This window comes from Eumetopias jubatus, unplaced genomic scaffold (assembly GCF_037043125.1).
Source record: "Eumetopias jubatus isolate StellerSeaLion01/CBP00866 unplaced genomic scaffold, mEumJub1_p1.0 scaffold_6, whole genome shotgun sequence".
NCBI classification, from domain to species: Eukaryota; Metazoa; Chordata; class Mammalia; order Carnivora; family Otariidae; genus Eumetopias; species Eumetopias jubatus.
Genome location: NW_028274812.1, coordinates 25,369,616 through 25,385,018, shown reverse-complemented (window position 1 = coordinate 25,385,018; position 15,403 = coordinate 25,369,616). Strand labels below are relative to the sequence as shown.

General features: G+C 34.2%; 1 pseudogene; it reads right to left on the bottom strand.

Moving 5' to 3' along the window:
• Positions 1 to 7,142: 7,142 nt before the first annotated feature.
• On the bottom strand, positions 7,143 to 7,722 carry LOC114222756 (metallothionein-1 pseudogene; annotated as a pseudogene).
• Between the last annotated feature and the right edge of the window lie 7,681 nt (positions 7,723 to 15,403).

The following is a 15,403-nucleotide window of genomic DNA, read 5'->3' as shown; positions in this document are numbered from 1 at the left end:
ACTAAATTCAACTTTCTAGATTTGTCTCTTTTATCGCTATTTCAAAATATTTGTTCCTAACCCTATTTATTATTTAAAATGATAATTTCTCATATATTCTTAATTTCTCATTCCTAATCTCCTTATGTTTATTTTGTATCTTTTGAATTTATTGAATTGCATTTTAGGAAAAAAATATTTAATTTTATTTTCTTGTTTATTATAATTTCTAATTATAAATATGTAGCTTTGTTTTTGCCTTTGACCCTAGGATTTTATGTGAAAATTAAAAAAAAAAAAAATCTGCCATGTTGGTTTCTTTGTTGTCATTGTTGTTGTTGTAGTTGTTCCAGGTTTTGTTATTGCTAATTTGTTATTTTATTACATTTGGACAAAGATTATTGTCAGTATTATAGTATTTCCGTGTATTTGTTTTTTTGTAGGTTTGTCTTATGACAACATTAGTTTTTATAAATATTCGAAAGGCTGCTTTAAGAGAAGGCAATCTCTTCGAGTGTAGGGTTTAGTAAAGGGAAATCTATTAAATCAAACTTATTAATTATTCAAAGCACTATATTCTTGGGTTTTTTTTTTTTAGCCTTTCTTACCATGTCTGTTTCCCTTATTTTCTACCTCTCATTCAGACATTTCATTTTTTATCTCAATTCATATTTTTATCATTTCATCTTTCTTATCTTCTTGCATGGAGTCTATATTTTAATTGAATTTTAACAGGCTAAAATTTATTTTTTGAAGCAAGTTATTTGGCATACTATGTCTTCCTCTCTGCCTATTTTCCTTTTCTGGCACACATAGGAATTGAATTTATATTTGAATGTTGTCTGTCCCTGAAGCTGCCCTACAATGAGTTGTTTAGATTCTCTTTGAATTCTCCTCTGTTCACCCAGTTGTGTTAAAATCACCTTCTTAGATTCCATTTCAGAAGCCTGATTTGTAATACTAATTTAAAATTCTGTAACTTGAAAGAAATGAAGAGAGGGCAATAGGCATATCTGCTAGGTCAGTCATTGCTGTGATTTTTTTTTTTTTAATAAACTTCTTTCCATTTTGCTACAGACACCTTGCTTGCCTAGTTTGTACTGATACCTGAGGCGAGAATTATGTGACTTTAAGTACAGTTTCACACTGAGCTTTTTAACAGCAGATCCTTCCTGTGGAAAATATCCCGCCTGTGTGATCCTTCACTTAGGGTGACTTGGCTTGAGGATCCCACTAATCTGATTTTGTTAGATTCTCCCCAAATCTATTACATATGTGTGTGTGTGTGTGTGTGTGTGTGTGTGTGTGTCTATTCCAGTTGTGGGCAGAGTTTAATTTTTTCTCATGGAGAACCTACACCTTTAGCAGGGGACATAACTATACATCTGTTGTAAATATTTATAAATATTCTTCAATAGTTAACAAACTAGAACCTTATTCAGGCAACTTCAGTGATGGACCTACTGATGGATATTCAACTTAATATTGGGGGATTAAATATTTTTCTAGGATTCTTGGAATTTCAGAGGGCTAGAACTGTAAGAATGCGAGGCAAACTCATGGAGCCCAGTTCCTCTGCATGTGGAGAAAACTTTCTGCCGTATGACAGGAAGTGGGCACTGACTGCTCATGGTCAGCAAGCCACTCCAATACTTGCTCATCCCCTCCCTGCATGGGTACACTTCAACCAGGTGACTTCTGTGATTATTGGATTTTTCCCCCCACAAATATGCCATGTGTATTTATGCATGTATAATTATGAAATTTAACAGAATATTATGAAAATTAGAGAAATTAATGTGTTCACACAAGAGAGTGTACTTAGTAATTGTTTTATTTTTTCTAAGATGGTAGCAACTCTTCTTAATTATCCAAAGTTAGTCACATTTTAAGCAATACCCTCTCTCTCTGGGCTGGACTTATCTTCGCCTATCATTGCATGCGTCATACTAACTATATGGCAAATTCCCGTCCTGCACTTTTGTTCTTTGCTTTTTAAATTTTTCTTAATACCTAAGCTCATTTCAGTTAGGTTCTGTAACATGAACATAGAAATACATGACAAATACACACAGTTAAGGAACCTCATGACACTCAGAGGGTGATATTATGAGTGAACATTAATATGCAGTTATATCATTCTAAACATAAAATAGTCAATGACTAAATGGTTACTTTTCTTCCAAGGATTTTGTATATACAGAAGAAAACCTTAACTGGCCTGCACTTAATAGGCTTTCTGATGATCCAAGGACCCCATTCTCTCTGTAACTCCTGTAGCTGACTGATGCTTATGGCATGGTGGGTGCTACTGGCTAGTAAGCTGATCTCAAACACCTACCCTTCTATGTGTATACATCTGTAAAGTGACTTTTTAATGTTTTATTATATCTATTATTGATTATCAATGTTTTATTTTTTTCTCACCAACATGTCAATATCTGTATGTTGCTAATTATTAAATTTAATTGATTATGCAAATTATGGAAGTACAAATGTGAAAATATTTGTTTTTTGATGAAAACAAAATTGATTGCTTTGTCAAGGTTTGTTAAAGGCAAGTTAAATTTAGTGGGATTGAAAGCACTATAAATTATGGGAATATTTTTGCTCAAATCTAGAAGATTCTTCAAATAAAACTGGGAATTTCTTTAAACTAGATTTGGTTATGCAAGAAAGATGACTAGACCCCTAATAAGCAGATCCACACTTAAAGAAGAGAACTTGTACTACTGTGAAAATGTTGGTGAACATCTACAGATTACATGTTTAAGTAATATATCATTTTTTTATAATTCTCCATTTTAATTAATTTTTTAAAAATTGAGTAATTCTTGGGGTGTCTGGGTGACTCAGTCAGTTAAGCATCTACCTTTGGCTCAGGTCATGATCCCAGGGTCCTGGGGTCAAGCCCCACATTGGGCTCCCTGCCCTGTGTGGGGTCTGCTTCTTTCTCTCCCTCTACCTGCAGCTCCCCCTGCTTGTGTTCTCTCATTCTCTCTCTGTCAAATAAATAAATAAATAAAATATTTTTACAAAATTGAATAATTCTTATGCAGACTGATTTTTGCTACATTTTCTAAAAACAGCATTAACCTTAGTAGAGCTCTATCCAGTTTCTTTGGTTTTTTTTCCTCTCTCACATTTTTCCTATTCCTTTTTCCCATTGTACCTCTCTTAGCTCTTTAATTTTCAAAAATTCAGAAATAGGCAAATCATTCTAGTGGATAAATATTACTAAGTGTTATGAATCCCTGTGTTTCCATTTCTGTTGAAGTTAATATGATTAAATAGAAAATAAATCTCCCTCCTTAGAGAGGCAATGCAGTGTAGTGTGCTAGGGGAGACAAGGTAGGCTGGCTCACAATGTGCTTGGAAAGAGGCTATCCGGATTCAAATTCTGACCCTGGTATGTGCTTCACTGAGTGACTTTGTACTCACTCAACTTATTGCAGCTGTGCCTCCATTTTCCTTTGGGTAAAAAGGAGAAAGCTTGTTACCTACTTCATATGGCAGTTGTGAATACTACATGCGTTAATACAGGTAAAGCCTTTTATAATACAGCCTCATTATCATTAGCCATCCGCAAATCTATGAATGTCTCAGGATGGTTCTTGAGTTCCCAGATTTTAAAAAACTAAACCTAAAACTTAGAAATGCAAATATTTATTTTTTCCTATTTGTAATGAACAATACCCATCCTTTTGACAATATTTCATTGATAATTTCTTTAAAAGTCACAAATGTGTGTGTGTGTGTGTGTGTGTGTGTGTGTGTGTTAAGTACAAGACCAAATTAATTAGAAATGAGTACTTTTATATGAGAAACGCTGCCTGGTAGGCTGAAACAACATCTTCAGGGGGAAAAAAAAAGAAGCTCAAGGGCTGGATTATCAAATGTAGCAGCTCAGTGGTTCAATTCATACCTGACAGGCTTCAAAGATTCTATGCAAATTGATCTCCCAGCTGCAAGGGTAATTAACATGGGTTTGTTGCAAGGATCTGTTCTTCTATCCATTCTTCTTCATGATTATTTTAGTAGCTTAACAATTGTCTGTAACTACTTAATCCACTCTTAGAGCACATATAAAATTACCTTACTCTGGTGTGTAAAATAAGACTTCTACCCTCTTCAGAATGCATGCTGCCTACTTGATATGCTAAGTTTGGCACACCAGGTGGAGATTCAGGAAAAGTGGATGCAGGCAATAAGGTCCTTTTACATTCAGATACTTATTTGAACGAATCCCTTTTGATCTTCTTGGTGTTGCATACTTATTAGTAGATTTGCTATTAATGTCTCTTCTTGGTTCATTAGCAAGGAAGTGTGTGTGTGTGTGTGTGTGTGCATGTGTATGTGTGGCAGTGGTGATTAGGGGAGGAGCATTTAGGTCATCGATGAGACCTCAAACATATAACTAAGCTTCTCTCTAGCCAGAGAAAGCCACAGAAGCTCTTAGGAATGCTGTATATGATTGGATCACTAAGAATCATGTTCAGTGTTTTTCATAGACTCATCATCAAAGTTCCTTATGGGCTCACAGGATCTTATTCAAAGGATATGTTCACACATGTTATCCATTCAGCCCTTGAATAAGGACATCTCTGTGAAAAGGGTACTTCAACAACAAAAATAGCTCTGCTGATTATACGTTTTACAGACAACTTATTCGTCTATGTTAGGCTTGTTAATTAAAATCTAATAAAGAAGAAATAAATTGTACAGAGTTTACCTCAATATAGCATCTATTTAGAAATGGGACAGTTTAAAAGTCAGTGGCTTACTTCAACAATCTTGCGTTCACCTTCATGTATCACTGATACATAGAGTATTCCATTGCATGAATTTCCCATGGTTTATTTTTTCTTTTTACTCTTAATGGAGATTTAAGTTATTTCCATTATTTTTTCCTTATTTCAAATAATGCTTTTCTGTCTCCTTGTACATATTTGTGAGATTTTTCTCTAGGTTTAAACTGCTAGGTTAATGGATATGTGTTTTCAACTTTGCCAGATACTGTCAATTACTCCCCAAATGGTTAAACATATACACTGCCACCAACGGTGAGAATTCTCATCATCTCTTGGTACTGACTGATGTTTAAAATGTTGTCAATATGATTACCTATGAAATAAGATCTTGTCATTTTAATTCTTATTTTCCTGAATACTGAGGTGGTTGGGCATCTGCTCAACATTTATTGGTTTTGTAAGATTTCTCTTCTGTAAATTGTTCTATGTATCATTTGCCCTATTTTGAATGAGTTGCTTTCATATTTGTTTGTATTAATTTCTGTATTGGATACCTAACCATTTTGGTCTGCAAATTGTATTTTTATGTTTTAAGTGTCTTGATGTGTAACAATTTTCATTTTTATTGTTGACAGATATGTTCATTTTTTTCCTTTATGATTTTTACTTCAGGGGAGTTGATTAAAAAAATTCCTTCTATACCACATTGTGATATATTTTCTTCATTATCTTCTAAAAGTTTCAAGTTTTACTTTCTAGAATTTATTTTGTTTACAATTGATTTTTGTGCATGGTGTAAGGTATACTCTTTGTTTTTTTCTGCTATCATACCCTCTGTCCCAGTACCATTTATTGAATGATCCATCCTAATCTGCTGCAGTTTATCTTGTTATAAACCAAGTTTACTTTCATGAACCATTCTGTTTCAGTATACACTACTTTGTAATATAGTTCTCTTTGTTTATTCTTGTATCAATTTCATAGTCTTAACTACTACAACTTTAAAATATGTCTTGAAATCACCTCATTGACTTTCAAAAAAGCTTATAATTATTCTTGGCCCTTTTCACATTTTGGAATTGATTTGTCAATCTCTAGTCAAAATTATATTTGGAGTTTAAATTGGAATGCATTGAATGTATAGATTAGGGGAAAACTGACATTATACTTTTTCAATTGGGTTTTCTTATCTATGAGTGTAGTTTACATTCCTACTTACAGATTTTTATGCCTTCCAGTAAAGTTTTATACTTTCCTATTATATTTCAATTAGATTTCTTCTATGTGCTCTATGTTTTGTGTGCTATTATAAATGATATTCTGTAAATATTACATTTTCTAACGTATTGATTTGGAGTGGAAATTATCAATTTATCTTCTATTCACTATGTACTTCAACTCTAATTTATTCTTGTTATTTTTATGTAGACATCCTCAAGTAAGGAAATTTTGTTATTTCTTTCTTAATTTTTTATTTAGTCATTTATGCCTTTATTTAATGATAGCATCAGCAAGATTCTCATAGACAATTCTGGATAGTAGTGTTTGTTTTTATCCTGATTTTCAAAATAGTGTTTGTGACAATTCTTTTTTATGTATGTTTTTAGCAATTGATTTTTGATAGATAGTCCTTATTGCATTTGGTTTTGTTTCAATTCCTAGTTTCCTAAGATGCTGAATTTCAAAACAAATAACTTTAATATGTCTGGTGAGATAATTTTTCTCCTTTAATCTACTGGTGTGGTGAATTATGTTGACATCGTTATATATAAAGCATCTTGTATTCATTGGATAAACCCATCTTAGCCATGATACATTTAAAAAATAAATTGATACCACTTTTGCTAAAATTGGCTTAAAGGTTTTGATTCTGTGTTCATGAGTAAGGCAAAATATAATTTTCTTCTCTATTACTCTCCATGATATTTTTTTATATCATGGTTATCATAGCTCCATAAACTAATGTCAGAAGTATTTCCTATTTTTTTTTCCACTGAAAGAGTTTGTATCAGGATAGAAATACATGTTCAGAAATGTCAGTAAAACACCTCCAGTATTTCTCCCTACTCTATTCCTCACAACCTACTGTTTAACTCCTATGTTCTGAGATAGAATAAGTAGTGTGGTTCTAGAAATTACTAACATTTTCCTGGAAGAATATTCTCATTGTTTTATTAATCCTTAGTTCCTTCCATTGCATAAATCCATATTACTACATATATTATTACTCCTGGTAGTCTAGTGTTACCTCCACTCTGTCCTCTCCTTATACATTTTTTTTGGGGGGGGTGTCTAGATGAGTTTATCCTCATTCAAATATTTCATAGAAATCAGAATGTAGCAACTGGGTACAGAAAACTGCAGGTTTGTACATGTTGATCTATTTCCAACTGGAACAGGATCTCCTCCACATCAGGCACAGTCGTTGCACTCTACCAGTGCCTCTTTGCAGATGCAGCCCTGGGCACACTTGTTACAGCCTGCATGGTAACAAGAGCAGTGACTTTTTCTGCTGGAGGTGCATTTGCACTCTGCATTTGCAGGAGCTGACACAAGTGCACGAACCACCGGTGGAGTAGGAGCAGTTGGGGTCTATTTTGAGTCAAGGGGAGGACAGAGGTCCAAAACAGGTGACACAGGGAGACACTGGTGTGGCCTGGGGGCGTGGTCTCATCTTATTGTATCTTAAGATCTCAGTGGTTTGTTTGTGTGCTTGTTTGTTTATGGACCTGGGAGCATTAGAGACATACCTCAAGCATTTCCCTTCCATCACTTATCCGCATTATAAATGGTACTGGAATGACTATGGGATTTGGAGAATCAACCCAAGGGGGATTTAATTTGGTACATTAAGAATGAGATTAATGGGATATATAATTTGGCTTACAGTCAGTTTCATTTCTTTATAGAAGTAGCTTCCAGGTGTACTGCTATTGGCAATGGTGTCAACATACTTACCATTGAGATCCAAAGGTCCAGGTTCATAGCTCATACTGTAATATGGATGTGTCCTTTAGCAACTGGTCTAGGGCCATGGCAGCAGGAGAAAGAAACAATGTTTATAATCACAGAGCAAGAAGCTGATCTGTTGGAAACTCTTACCATCATCAGATGAGTAAAATTGTAAGTGTAGTTGTTTCTCCAGAACACTTAAGAAAAATGAAGTGCTCTTCTGCTTGTAGTATAGACATATACTTGAAGAAAGCAATTATAAATACACCATATTTTTTTTCTATTGGGAATCACACAAAATAGAATTTATTAATATTTGTGTTCTAGTATATAAATCATAGTGAGACTACAGAGTAGTATGGTTGTGTGAGAAAGATGTGTGTTTAATGTTTCCCAATGTATTAGATTATATTTTAGCAGATATGACATATCTTGTTGAAGTCTGGCAGATCTGGATAAAATGGAATGACCACCAACACAATCAAATGGCCTGAAAGTAACAATTTCCAGTGACCAAAATTTCACATGTACATATTAATGAGTCAATGTAGCGGAAGAGTAATATGATCATATATTTCTGTTCAACATAGTGGTAATTTTAAAATGTCTTTAAAATGCTCTTGTGTATACCTTAATTTTGATTAAATTATATACATATTTGAAAATTACTGATCATACCAAAATCTAAATATAACAAAAGGCCAAAAATCCACCCCTCAAAATAAAACTTATGACTTTGAAATGTCAAAAAGGTTTCTTATTTTGGGTGCTAATTATCCATAACAAGTTTGGAAACTGAAAGAAACTTTTCTCAACTGTCAATTATTTTTTAAAAACTCATCAACATTAGAAGAAAGATGAATTTGTCCTTATATACTCTCTATAGAAAATTATATCAAGAATTATTAGACTAGGAGGCAAAGAATATGAAGTGAAAACATGGAGAAAAAAAGTATCACAGATATGTATTAGACAGCTAATTGTAAAACCACTGTGGTATTTTATGTATGATATATTTTATACCTTGGACTCATTTCACATTCTGAATTTTTGCTTTAATACCTAAATTTATATTTTTTAAATTATTTAAAGATTTTCTCTTTTAAAAAAACTCAAATATACAGAAAGTTATAAGTAGAGTACAAAGAATTTATTTTTCTTGGATCATTTTTGCTGATATTAAAGCTACAGTATTCCTAAATACTTTGATGTATATTTATTACATAAGAAGACATTCTTCTCTATAGTCCCTATGCAATGATCAAAGTCAGGAAAGTAACATTTGTGCATTAATTCAAACTTCATTCAGTTTTCCTTATTGTCCCTTCATTTCAGTTTTCTTTATTGTCCCCAGTAATGAGCTTTACAACAGAAGAATTCAGTTCAGGATCACACGTTTCATTTATTTGTCACGTGTACTTCAATCTCCTTCAATCTGGATCAGTTGTTCATCTTTAAAAAAAATGGTTATTTATTATTATTTTTTTTTCCTTTCAGGATCTTGACATTATTGAAGTTTATAGGCCATTCACTTTGTAGAATATCCCTCAATTTGGTTTGTCTGATGTTTTTTGTAATTAGATTATGGTTAGGAGTTCTTGGGCATCAGTGTTAACAGTTATAATACAGTTCTCATTGAATTCTGTCCTGGGAACTCAATGTGCTTTGCCTCATTATTTATATTAATATTAATCACTTATGTTGGCACTTGCCAGACTCCTTCACTAGAAAGTTAATCTTTATCCTCTGTAATTAATAAGTACTTTTCAAGGAGGTAATTTAAGACTCATTCCTAATCAATATTTCAACTTACCAATGATTTCATTTGTACCTACATTGACTCGTGATTTTCTATTTTATACAACTGGTTATATTCATTATTATTAGTTATTTTGATGCATAAATTGTCCAATTTTAGACCAGCAAGAGCTTCTTTTCTCTAATTTCTTTGTACTTTTTTCAAGTCTTCATTATTCTTTTAGCATTTGTTTCCTTTCTTTTATAATAAGCTATTCCAAACAAACTTCCTGTTCTCCCCTGCTTCAGCCCCGGACCAGCGATTTCTTCAAAGAGCCTTGATTCTTATAGGGGAGGAAAGTATTTAGAGACCAAGACCTTTGTACAAGGTATGCTCATTATTTTGGTATATACCCACACTCTTTGTGCATGGCTACTTACCTTGCTCAGTTCTACCTAATACTTTTAGATTAAATTATTCAGTGAAGGCAAGTAAGAGGATAAGAAGCAGAACAGGAGGTGGTATCAGTTTGAATTTTTTTCCTAAAAAATTTCTCCTAAATTGTATAATCTTCAGGACCCTTCCCTCCAAATCTATCTGTATTAACATACCGTATAAATTATTACATTTACTGTTTCTTGTTTGTTTTTCCTCACTAGCATATAACTTCCAAGAGGACAAGCGTTATCCTTTTTTGTTCACTGGTTTATTCCAAATTATTACAGAATATCTTGACACATAACAAATATTCAAAAATTATTTGCTGAATAAATGAATAAGTGGACTCATTTGATTTTATTTCCTCAGGATCTATCCTCTAAGTCAGTCTCTCTCTTGCTCTTTCACTCATCATGAATTCTGTAACTGTATTTAAGGTATGTGTTTTGAGATATTTCTTATACTTGGTATTCCAGGTAGTTATTTTCATTAGAATTAAAGGTATATTTAAATGTGTGTGTATATATATATATATACATATATATGTATATATATATATTTTAAGTTTGTTTGTTTGTTTATGTAAGTAATCTCTACACCAAACATGGCACTCAAATTCATGACCCTGAGATCAAGAGTCTCATTCTCTTCTGACTGAGCCAGCCAGGCACCCAAATGTAAAATATAGTTTGAAAGTGATAATATCATTCCAGAATTGCATTATCATTTTTTAGTGTATCTTATTTTTTAAATTGTCATCTAACTTAAGGGCCACTAATATTCCACAAAGTGACACATGAATCCTCAAAAAGTGCTTTTTAAATTTTAGTGAAAAAGAGATTTCTTATAGGTGGGCTCAGTTCCATAGGTATATATGTTGGCTAGCAGGCAGTGCTTTTTCTGTTAATTAAAAAGTTGCTTCTTCCTCTGGGTATGTGTGACACCTAAGAAGGTGCATGGCTTAACACCTATATTGGGATGAAATTTCAGGTCCTGATGCTCTACTGGCTAAGTGTCTTGTGTAGTGCACAATATAAATAATTTTACACGATGGTCCCATGCTTCCCACTCTAATTTTCTAAGCATGGACTTAGTTTCTTCCAACCTATTTTCCTATTTATAAGTGCTGTGCCTCTAAGAATGGGTTATTATTTTTCTCTGTCTGTTCATTGGAAAGTGGGTCTAGCTTACTCTCTTTTTCAAGTGGCTTAATCCTGTGACTATGAAAAGACACAGTAGTCTCTACACTTGTGGGATGGAGGTACAGCTGAAGACAGAAAGTCAGTTTTCCTGAGAGCCACCAGGAAGTACTGCCAGTGCTCCCAGTTCTCCTTGCCTTCTTTCAGTTTCAAGTACTGTGTGGGTTCAGCCCATCTCACTGGGTCCAGGGATGTTTAGTGATGTTGACTTTCTGTACCAGACGCCCATGCACATCTCTCAGCATCATGCTCCCTTAAATAATTTCCTGGATTCTGATCTTACTTTGGTGTTTTCTCCTGCTGATATCCTGGGTGTGTTCCACACTACAGGAAAGAAAGGCTTACACAAGTTCTCCCTGCTGAGGCTCCTATAGTGCCCAAATTCTCGCTGATATCCAGCAACCATCTGCAGACATTCAACTAAAGAGTAGTACATATTGCAGATGGGAATGGGATATTAGGGTAGGTGAATGCTGGAAAACAATCCTAAAGGCCAAAGCTTAGAAGTGTAGCCAATAAGTATATTTCTCACTCATACAAAAGTTCACTGTGGTCCACTGGAGTTGTGGGGAATACTGTGCTATGCAGTCATTTAGAGACCTGTGATCCTTGTGACAACCATAATGTGGAAAATAAAAAGAGTGATGGGTTGTGTGAGGGATTTTTAGGCCATTCTGGAAGTCACATGAATGATATTGACTTATATTCCATTGGTCAGAACTTACTTATATGTTTTCAACCTAACTCCTCATGAGCTGGGAATGTAGTATTCCTGTCAACCCAGTAATAAATTTAATTAGATTAGCAAATGAATAGCATTCTCTCTAAGGTAACAAGTCACATTTGGCATGCCATCTTGGAACCATATTTTTTTATTTTTCCCTCACAGATGGTTTTTAATAATGGGATGGAAAATAATTAGAGATGTGTTAAATATATATGGGTAAGTTGGGGAATATTGCAATAGGAGATGTGAAATGCTGAAGCCTAAACTAGTTATGGTCTGAATAAAAGTGAAGGTAAGGGCACCTGGGTGGCTCAGTTGGTTAAGCGACTGCCTTCGGCTCAGGTCATGATCCTGGAGTCCCAGGATCGAGTCCCACATCGGGCTCCCTGCTCAGTGGGGAGCCTGCTTCTCCCTCCGACCCTCCCCCCATGCTCTCTCTCTCTCATTCTCTCTCTCAAATAGATAAATAAATAAATAAAATCTTAAAAAAGAAGTGAAGGTAAGATGAGGTAAGTTTTACATGGGTTTAGAGAGGAGTTGGAAGCTTTTTGGAATCAGGGGCCAAGTAAGAGAGAGAAGTGACATGACTGGAAAGTTTACTGATGGGTAGAATAAGGGTGCCGTAAACTGAAATGAAGAGCAGAAAAGGAAGAGTAGACTTCAGATGGAAGGTTATGAGCTCCATTTTGGATATAGCAGACTTGAATTTCCAGAAGGACTACAGAAGATGATGTCCAGCAGGTACTTAGAAATGTACTTAGAAGAAGAATCAAGGTTTGAAATTTAATTGGCCATTTGCATAGTCATGAGAACTTATTTCATGCAATTGTTAAGAGAAATAATATAAAGCTTAATGAAGAAGTCAGAAGGTGGTAATTTTAAAGGGATCCATGGAGAAGGCAAAGGAAGAAGGATTAGAGAGAAAGGATAGTATTTGCTTCTTTCTAATGAAAAAGAGACACCTCTGTAGCCTATGACAATGGAGAGAGAGGGAAAGAAAAGCAAGATGTTAATTTTTTTGTGATGGAAAGTGATTTGTTCAAGATTAGGAAAAAAATCTTCAATCTTGATTGGCTTGGTGTTTTTATTGCTTTTCTGCTGAACAGATCTTTGCTATCTTATTTTCTTCATTAGTTTTATAAGATTTTTGGAAAAATTTGCATTACTCAGTTGGACAAGGCCCCTTATTTTATTATAAAATTATTTTCAATTTATACCTTAAAAAAGAATCATTGGATTTATCTGATCCAGTGATCTGTTCTTGATTTCACATACCTAATTATCTTATACTAGGCAAATGGCAACACATAAACAGTAAGTTCCTTGAGAAGAAAGCCCTTCTAAAAATGGAGGATGAAAGGTAACTGAACATACAGAAATATTACCTTGTAGTCTATAATTAACCACAAGATAAATTAATTATGAAATACTAGTGTTTCAAAATTGGTATAGTAGTTAGGAAACATTATTAGGATTATAATATCCACTCATTCAGGAAGCATTTTTTGAAAATTTGTTTTGTTCTGATCATTGTTCTAGAACCTGTAGATATGTAGGGAGACAAGATACAGGCTCTACATGCAAGGAGTTCTAATCTAGCAGGGAAATCAATGTGTATATGAATAATTAATTTGCAGTATAATAAATGCTTGTAAAAAATATGTCAAAATGCTGGAGGAGCTGAGCACTAATTTATCCCCTCAACATATTGAGATTATTTAGTTTGGAACAAAGATATACATGTGCCCCATGGTTTTATTTTGCCATCTCTGCTAGTGAGTAGCCAGAAAGGTTTCTTCTATGATACCACCAGCAGTTTAATGTCTATTGTTTATATAAAAATATTAGACTGTACCAGAGGGTGACATTTAAGAATGTGGTTAAAAATTTTAGCCAAAGGGGGCTGAGGCATAGCCCCACACACTGTGGAGAGTGTCTTCCAACACCATCTGAACAGAAGGGCTGGCAAAAACACCTGAAAGCCCTGTGGCCCAATAGCACTCAAGCTGAGAGGAACAGAAAGAGCCTATAGTTTGCAGAGCAAAGACAGTGGCCCTGTTTGGCCGGGGAACTTGGGGTGTGGGTTGAGTTGAGTTAAGACAACAAAGAGCTTTACTGGTTTTAGTGCTGCTTCTCCTGCTGTGCCCAGGGAGAGAATCTGATTCACAGTCCTGCTCATTGCTGAATACAGTCTTCAGCCTGTCCAAACAGAGCACCTAAGCAGAACACGTGGGAAGCCTCATGGCCCAACAAATTTGGCAAACTCTTAGATAGACTAACCAAAGAAAAAAGAGAAAGAATCCAAATAACAAAATTATAAATGAAAAAGGAGAAATTACAACTGATAGCACAGAAACTTACAGGATCAAAAAAGCTATTATGAACAACTGTATGTTAACAAACAGAATAATCTAAAAAAATTAGAAAACTCTTAGAAAAATACAACTTATCAAGACTGAATCAGGAAGAAATACAAAATCTGAATAGATCAATCAAAAATCCCCCAGTGAAAAAACCTCAGATCTAATGGTGTCATGGGTGAATTTTACCAAACATTTAAAGAAAAATTAACATCAATCCTTCCCCAACTCTTCCAAAAAAATCAAAGAGGGGGAAATGCTCCCAAGCTCATTTTATAAGGTCAGCATTTTTCTGATACCAAATACAGAAACAAATACTACTAAAAAAGAAAACTACAGGTGACTATCCCTGATGAATGTAGCTGCAAAAAAAATTGTCAGTTAAATACTACCAAACTGAATTTGGTAGTACATTAAAAACATCATTAATCATGGGTTCCTGGGTGGCTCAGATGGTTAAGCATCTGCCTTCGGCTCAGGTCATGATTCCAGGGTCCTGGGATCAAGTCCTGCATCAGGCTCCCTGTCAGCGGGGAGCCTGCTTCTCCCTCTGCTTCTCTCTCTCTCTGTCTCTCATGAATAAATAAATAAAATCTTAAAAAAAATAATTAATTATGATCAAGTGAGATTTATCCCTGGGGATACAAAGATGTTTCAACATATCACATTAATAGAATGAATAAAAAGAATCATATGATCATCTTAATACATGTATAAAAAACATTTGACACAATTTAACATTTATTCAACATTCATTCATGATAAAATCTTTTAATAAATTAGACATAGAAGGAATATATCTCAACATAACCAAGGCCATATAAACATATAAAGAACTCACACAACTCAATAACACAAAAACAAAAAACAAATAGCCCAATTAAAAAATAAGCAAAAGATTTGAATAGATATTATTCTAAAGAAGAGATACAAGAGGCCGACAGGTATAATAAAAGATGCTCAACATCACTAGTCATTAGGGAAATGCAAATTATAACCACAATGAAATATTACCTCAAGCCTGTTAGAATGGCTATCATCAAAAAGACAAGAGATAACAAATCCTGGCATGGAAGTGAAGAAGCCTTGTGCACTGTTGATGGAATTGTATATTGGTGCAGCCACTGTGAAAAACAGTATGAAGGATCCTCCAACAATTAAAAATAGTACTACCAGATGATCCAGCAATCCCACTTCTGGGAATATATTCAAAGGAAATAAGAACAGTAACTTGCAAAGATATCTGCACCCCCATATTC